Here is an 8,664-nt window from a genome sequence, read left to right as displayed (position 1 = left end):
ATCAGTCCCCCCTTCCTCAAGTTCAAATTGGCTGTTTTCCTCAACAAAAATCAGGAGATCATCCACATAAGCAACGCATACTACCACCGAATTAAGCTCACCCAACAATTAATCCGTCGTCAGGCTCCATATAAATGAACCCTGTGTGCAGCCGCGCTTCCCCCTAATCCACACATGCTAACACCTGGGACAAATGCTTTGATTCCATGGAAGTAGCTCTTCCACAAAGCTGATTGCTGACAATCACACTCATGAAGTTCCAACAACACAGATGGCAAACTCAGGTAATCAAATGCGCCTTTCAAATCTAGAGAAGAGTCCAAGGACGTAATTGGTTACACAACGGAGAACAAAGTTTTTCACATGAATTAAGACGTCGTCGGTGGACCTACTAGTACGGAAGCCATACTGCCTTTCCAATGCCAAATGAGATGATTTCACCACAATTCGCTGGACCATAATCCTCTCTAGGATCGCGAGAAGAGATATGGCCCTGTACGACGAGGGTCACCCTTATCCTTCTCTGATGACTTGAGGAGTACAACAACCCTGGTAGTCTTCAAGAAAGTACGGAGATAGCTCTCCCGTCGACAACAATCATACAGACAATGGACATGAGATGGGATGGCGCGGCTAGGTGACTTCCGAAATCTGAGCCTCACCATGCTCTCCTCGATCTCACAAGACCTCAGAGAAGAAATTTGTTCAACCTGTTCACTGCGACTATCGGGACATACTGAAGGCTCAGATCTCAGAAATAATTCCCCCAGCAAGGCATAATCACTTTCACCCGATGTCAGTATAGGCACTCCGTTCACCTCAATGCTGACAATATCGTGACTTTGTTTCCCTTAGCATATCGGAAAGACCCTTCCGCTATGCTCACTGACGAATGCCCCCACTCTTCTTGCTCAAACTGCTTCGGAAGCTCGTTGTAAGACGATACACCTCACTTATAGGCGAACCTAAATTGGCCAACATCAACCAGGAAATTAATTTCACATTGACGGTGCACCCTTTAGAATCTTTTCCTAACACGACATGCTTTGGATTCCTCCGTTCGGCCTTCCTCAGCATATCATCGTTTACGGAACAAATCCAATCATTCAGCAATTCAACCTTCTCATCCGCTGCCAAAGCACAAACTCAAAAAAGAGGGAGGAGCTCCATTCGAGTAATTTATTCCATACGCCCCCGTGGGTGTGCCACGCATATTCCAACGAGTCGGCGTAAGTGAAGAATTAACACTTACATTCCCAGCTCTATTCACCAGCACAATCTCAATAAGAGTGTGGTCACCCACATTATAACCTTCCAACAATCTGCATGACTCATGCACATAATGCCGTCCGCTTACCGAACCATGGAATGCATGGAGAAAACAATAACAAAAAGAAAAGGTTAATGATTATTTTTGCATATTCCAAAATTTCGATATTAAAAGAATTGACTCGGATTGAAAATGGATTTTAGGCTTTGCGGATGACATGATCTTGGGATGAGAAGTGGGATTTTGAAAGAATGATAATGAGGGTTCTCAAAGATGGTAAATAACAGAAAAAGAACAAATGCTGGGTACAAGCAAATGAACCTTCTCGTCAGAGGACAAGGGCTTGAGGAAAGACAGTTGAAGATCAAAACGAATCCAGAAACTAAAGAGTTCGAAAATTTTACTTTTCGTCAGATGCAATATTGTGTGGTCCGTATTATATCGGTCATATCAGTGTAGCAATGGAAAATGTATTGATCGATGCACCAAGTAAACAAATGATAAAAAACATCTTAAATCTAAATCACTTAGAAATAGAAGGAGTTTATTCATACCTCTTCCTGCATTTTAGATACAGCCCATATAATTCCGAATACAATCAAGCCATAATGCATTAGTTGCGTCGAATACACTATCATCAAGAAGGTCATCACGTCCTGTCCTCTTAAGAGCATAGCAAAGTACATAATGTAATAACAATCGAAGAGGATCGTAATAAATGCAACCGTAATTACTGCCAGCAAAGGATAACCGTAATAATCATTTCCAACTTGAATAATGTCAGTTAAAGATTCAGTTATCTGCGCGATCTCATTCAGGATCGCTACCGGAGACATAAATACGGGATTTGTAGATAGGGACGTTTTCAGATTTGAAGTTCCTTGTTTAATCGCAGGACTCTTTAAACCTTTTGTATCTTGGATAATACCGAATAGTATCTGAAAGGAGAAATTCTCTTATGACCGAACTAATGACCTTTTGAAGAGCGAACAAATTGGGAGGTGGAGACCTGTCTTATAGATTGCTAGTCGAATGTTTCCAAAATTTTGAAGAAGGTTATGTGGGAAGCTTGTTTTGTTCCGCGAGCCCCCCACCCTCAAACTAACGATGCAAGACTAATCACGCCGGTCAAGCTTACGGTGATTGCCGGCGTAAAAGGAGTGACCGGTTGTAGCCTATGATGGCAGTTGTTACGATACCTCCTTAGAGAGGTTCTAAATTTCTCCTTGTGTTTGACAAGTATATGGGAAAGGGCACAGTGGTGCAGACCGAAATCGTGGCCAACCAGCATGCTAAAAAGAAAACGGAATGGAAACTGAGTCTAAATCTAGCCTCTCTTATAAACGGTATAAGCCGTAGCCTGCCAAAAGCCATGGTTGAGAAAGCAGAAGGAAGGGATAGCTATGGCCTAAGTAGCTGAGTTACACCTAAGCGACTCAGGTGAGTAGGGTGTCACAAACTATGTAGCCAGACCTGCAGCATAGTTTGTGAATTCAGTTTCGAACCACCTGAAACAGCTTCCACCGAGGCCCCCTTTAGATAGGACTCTGCGCTGGGGCAACAACTCATCCATGTCAAGGAACCCGGAACATTTTCCTCGGATTGGATGGATAAAGGACGGCGACAAGCAAACGTCTAATCCCTGGAATGTATGCACCCTGAAAAAAACCAGGGGCCTTCAAGGCCCTCCTTCAACAGGTCGAGATTTACAAATTGAGTATGATTGCAGTCCAGAAAGCAAATTGGATTGCTAGCGAAATAAGCGATATGAATTCGCACACAATTTTGAAAAGTGGCAAACCATCGGCCCAGAGAGAGTATAGAGTAGCATTTACAGTGAGTAAACAGCTCAAGCCGCACGTCATGGACTTCAAACCTATCAACCTATGACTGAAGTCAAGAGGACTCAGTCCCAACAAATGATGTCAAATTACTGTTGGGGGAATTTAATGCGAAAATCAAAAACGAAATCTGACATCCGGGAACCACAGGAGAACACAACCTCCATAAGTAATGCAACCATAACGTTCAACGATTATTTGACTTCGTCAGCAGTAGAAATCTTGTCGTAAGCTTCACATGCTTCCCGCACCAACGCATTCAAAAACAGACCTGGAAATCACTAGAAGCATATAGTCCCAACCAAATTGACTATGTCCTTATTGATAAAAGATGGGCGTCCAATGTATTGGATGTACGATCCTTTCGAGGAGCAAACTGCGATTCTGACCATCATTTGATGAAGGCAACATATCGGTACAGAATCTCCTCAGTGCACCAATCGGGAATCAGCCCAGATGGGATTCCATTCGAATCTACTAAATTCGATACACCAACTACTGCTGCGATTCTGGGAGGACGAGGAAATTCCAGATGACTGACGCAGGAGCATCGTCTGTCCTATCCACAAAAAGGGAGATAGATTGCGTTGTGAAAACTATAGAAGCATTCCATTAGTCCGTTCGCCCTATAAATCACTGACGAAAATTCTGAGGAATAGAATAAGACCATACGCCGAACGTACGTTAAACTTATCCTACAAAAGTGCTGGGCATATAACGTTGACGTGTACCAAAACTTTATCGACTTCAAGCAGGCATAGGACAGTATAGATGTATAACATAATTCTGCAATTTGGTATACCAGCTAAACTAGTCCGCCTAACGAAGATGACTATGACCAACTCCATCTCACAGGTCAGGACCAAAACAGGTTGCTGATCCTCTTAAAGCACGTACTGATTTGAAGCAGGGCGACGGCCTGGCGCCGACCCTCTTCAACCTACCACTCGAATACGCTATCCGAGCAATGGATACCAACATCAGTGGAACGCTACTCATCAAGTCATGGATATGAACGGACGACGTGTCGACGGAGCGAGACTACGAAAAAGATCGACAGTACGGTGGGAGAACGCAATATATTCGCACGCCGAGCAACTGCTCGGCTTCCAAGATTTGAGAATGCGGTCACGTGGCCGAGATAATTGGACAACGATCCAGGCGGCTAGGACTGTAGTTCCACGATGATGAAAATGAGGTCTATCTTTAGAGACCAATCGCCCCTTGCAAGGAGGTCTTATAAAGGTTTGTAAGTGAGAACAGTCTTGTGCTTCGAAAATTTATCACACTGGAAGACTGATTCTCATTTGTTTCTTCTACTCCACAGCAATCACAGTTCGGCGAAGGACCCGTCCCAATCTTGGCGTACAATCCCCTCCGGCAATCAGGTGAGAGCGAATACTGAAGACATTCACAACACAGCCCTCTATAACATCTATAAAGGGGAAATGGATGCCCCAATAACCGCAGTCAACAGAGGACCTGGAGATGAAGCATCAACAAATGATCTTCACAATCACCTGAAGAACGTTATCATGGATACGGCTACAAGCATACTTGGCCCCAGCCGCAAAAGGGGTCGGAACGGCTGATTTGTAAGCTATGATGATGATGAATGTAAGCTAGCAACGGAACGGAAGAATGCTGCATACCGAGTAATGTTGCACTTTAAAAGAACGCGGGCACGCGCAGATATTTATCACAAACTCCGGTGAACGCAGAAACGACTTCGCATACGGAAAAAGGAAGCCTGGGAGAGCCAACAAGCCTCTGAACTCGAAAATTACAGAGAGCAACCGCACCAGACGCGCAAGTTTTATCAACAAGTCAGCAGGATGAAGCCTTATACACTTCGATGCTCATCCTGCCGAGACAAAGAGGCAAATATGAAGAATGGGCATATTGGACAACACCCAGAACTTCGGCGAGTTGGAGGTCCCGCCAACTGAGGACCACAGACAAATACTGTCACCACCAAGTATAGGAGAAACAGCCCGTGCAATTCATCGGCTTAAAAATCATAAGTCACCAGGAGCCGATGGATTAAAGCCGAATTGGTTAAATATGGAGGCGTCCAATTACACGTGGTTACAAGTGGTTCATCAACTTATGCTCAAGGCATGGGACAGCGAATCAATGCCTCACGAGTGCCAAAGAGGCATTATCTGTCTCACACATAAAAGGTGATCAGATTTTCTCTCTGAAGCAAGCGATGGAAAAACTGTTGGAATATGGACAACAGTTGCACCATCTGTTCATCGACTTTAAAGCCGCCTATGATAGCATAGCCAGGGTAAAACTGTACACGGCCATGAGAGAATTCGGTATCCCGACGAAATTAATAAGACTGACTAGGCTGACCCTGACCAATGTGCAAGGCCAGATAAAAGCAGCAGGATCACTCTCAAGACCATTCGACATCAACAACGGTCTACGACAAGGAGATGCGCTATCATGCGTTCTCTTTAACCTGGCCCTCGAGAAAGTGATCCGTGAAGCTGAGGAAAATGCAAGAGGTACGATCCTCTTCAAGTCCACCCAACTACTGGCCTATGCTGACGATATCGACATCATGGGAAGAACCACCCGAGACGTACAAACTGCCTTCATCCAGATCGAGCAGGCGGATATCGGCGCGAGATCTTGGGCTGCACATCAATGAAGTCAAGACAAAATATATGGTGGCAACGTCAGCGCCGAAGACAAATCAACCAACAACATCAAACCGCACTGGTCAAACACGAAGAAGAATAAGGATAGGAGAATACAGCTTTGAGACCGTTGACAATTTCTCCTATCTAGGGTCGAAAATCACAACAGATAACAACTACGATGATGAAATCCGCCCACGGTTGTTGTCAGCCAACAGAGCCTATTTCAGCTTACAAAGACTGTTCCGCTCGAAACGTCTCACCATAGGGTCAAAGCTCTTACTGTACAAGACAATGATCTTGCCAGTCCTCATGTATTCCTTGGAAACTTGGGTTCTTAGCAAGAAAAATTGCGAACTCTTGGCCGCGTTCGAGAGAAGAATCCTCTGAAGAATTTTTGGCCCCCTACATGAGGATGAGGACGAAATCTATGAGCGATACCATGACCGCCCGGTTGTGGATAAAATCCGGCTCAATAGGTTACGGTGGGCGGATCACATAATCCGTATGGATGAGGATGATCCCACCGGCAAAGTCTATAAGGGCAGTATCTATGGTAGAAAGAGAAGGCGCGGCAGACCCTGCCTGAGATGGAGTGATGGCGTAGGTCAGGACACCTTACAGCTTTTAGGGACATCGAATTGGTGGACCTCGCCGCAAAACCGGGATGCCTGGAGTTCCTTATTAAGGCAGGCCTAGACCGGATACCGGTTGTTGCGCCGTTGATGATGATGATGATGATGAGATCGCTATGTTCAGCTTATAATGGAGCGATCTTTATTGTGTTAGCTGCGGGGGCACATTCGGTCCACCCTGACGGACATGCAGAATTTAGATATAAGTTTACTACTAGTTAATTTTGTTGTGTAATTTGTTAGTGTTAGTAGTCTTGTATGTCTTAGAATTTAGGATTAAGTTGGATGGGAGAATGGGACAATGACCCTTATTCCTTTGCTTTTTCTTTGCCACGACAGAGCTGCTCGCGTTAATATCTATTGATTAGATCAGTTGAATTGGACGAAGGATATTTAAATTTCAAGTATAGCAAATTTGGTTCTCCAAGCCCAGTTGTGAAAGTAAGAGGGATAGATAGCTTCAGTCTGAATGGCTGTACGCGACCGCAGCATGATTTTGTGACTGGGTCGGGTTCCCGTAATCGACAGTACGGCGTCGACACCTAGTCGTGGGGCAGGTCGACGGCTAGACGCCACGGCGACCAGAAGTATTGCTTCAGCTATTTTGCCACAATCAGTGGCGACCACGTCAACAGGTTCACGTAGGCAGCACATGAAGTTTTGTGAGGAAATGAACCTCTTCATCATCCGCTCTTACTACGAAATAACGACGATCTTACCGCCCCTTGTTACACCAGAGATTCGTCGAGCTGTTCCCGCAATTTGTGCGCGTGACTGTGCAGCGGGTGGCAGATCAGTACAGCTTTACAACTCGCAGCGACACAATCCCGGCCATCATCAGGGAGGGTGTTCGACTTGAAGTCATCGCCGAGACTGGTGACCAAGAGTCGATGCGGGCACAGGCGGCGGCATCAACAACACCGCGCCGCACTGTAGGCAACAGTTTCAGTACTCGCCGAAGGTATCTTCTTCACCGTCCAGCAGAGGTATTCGCTGAGGTTCGGGACGAATTTCAAAGAGTGTTTATAGCTTTTCCAGATCTCTCAACGAATCACAACAGAGCGTCCAGACAGTGCAGTTTTCAGTAACGGAAGCGAAAGAATACCGGGATGGACTTTGGGGGTTACCCGCCCAGCATGCTGAGTGGATCATCGCCGAAGGCACCCGTCATGCCAATACGACTGGAATGAATTGTGCGGATGTTACCGAAGAGGAAGTTCGACGAGCCATAAACAGCAAGAAGAACTGGAGGGGCCCTGGTCTGGATCGGATGCAGAACTTCTTTTATTAGAAATTTACCAGCATACACAGTCGTTTGGCAGACAGCATAAATGAGATCATGAGTCAGCCGGAGGAATTTCCACCCTTCCTCACTGCGGGGATTACCCACCTTATCCTTAAGAAGGACACGGTGCAGGACTCCGCAGACACGACACCAATTACTTGCTTACCAACCCTCTACAAATTGATAACGTTCATTATTAGTGGAAGGGTCACTGAGCACCTTGAGACCAACAACATTCTGTCCGAGGAGCAGAAGGGCTGACATTGTAGGACAAGCAACTAGAGACCAAAGAAACCTCATTAGTTGCTATATCGATTATGCCAAAGCCTTCGATAGCGTCCCGCATACCTGGCTAATCGATGTCCCACATCTGTATCGCATTAATCCGAAACTAATAAAGTTTTTGGCGTCAGTCATGGAAGGGTAGCATACCACCTTATGAATGCGTGCATCTGAGGGTGCTAATACCTCAGAACCCACTTGCGTACGGAGGGGCATCTTCCAGGGGCATTCGTTGAGTCCCCTTTGGTTTTGCATGACGCTGAACCCCCTTTCATGGCTACCGAATGATGCTAGATGGGTTTGAAATAAAGTATGGCCTACGTGCAAAATACGAACTGACACACTTGATGTACTTAGATGACATCAAGTTCTATGCTGGTGCTGACGACCATCTTAGAAGTCTGTTGCGAATACTTGGCATGTGCACCCATGATATTCGGATGGAGTTTGGATTAGACAAGTGTCGAATCCAAGCCATCCGCAAAGGTCATCACGATCGATATCGAAGCTATGACCGAGACAGACTTCTACACCTACGAATTCTGCAAGAAACCCATGCTCGAATTGGTGACCTGCAGCCGGTACTGAAATCGCATCTCTCGGGGAAAAATAAAATAAGCGCGTTGAATGTATTCGCTATCCCTTCACTGACTTATGCATTCGGAATATTGCCGTGGACGAAGACCGATCTGGAAAACGT

The sequence above is a fragment of the Hermetia illucens genome, chromosome 1, assembly GCF_905115235.1.
Source record: "Hermetia illucens chromosome 1, iHerIll2.2.curated.20191125, whole genome shotgun sequence".
Classification (NCBI taxonomy): Eukaryota; Metazoa; Arthropoda; class Insecta; order Diptera; family Stratiomyidae; genus Hermetia; species Hermetia illucens.
Note: the sequence above shows the minus strand (reverse complement) of the source record.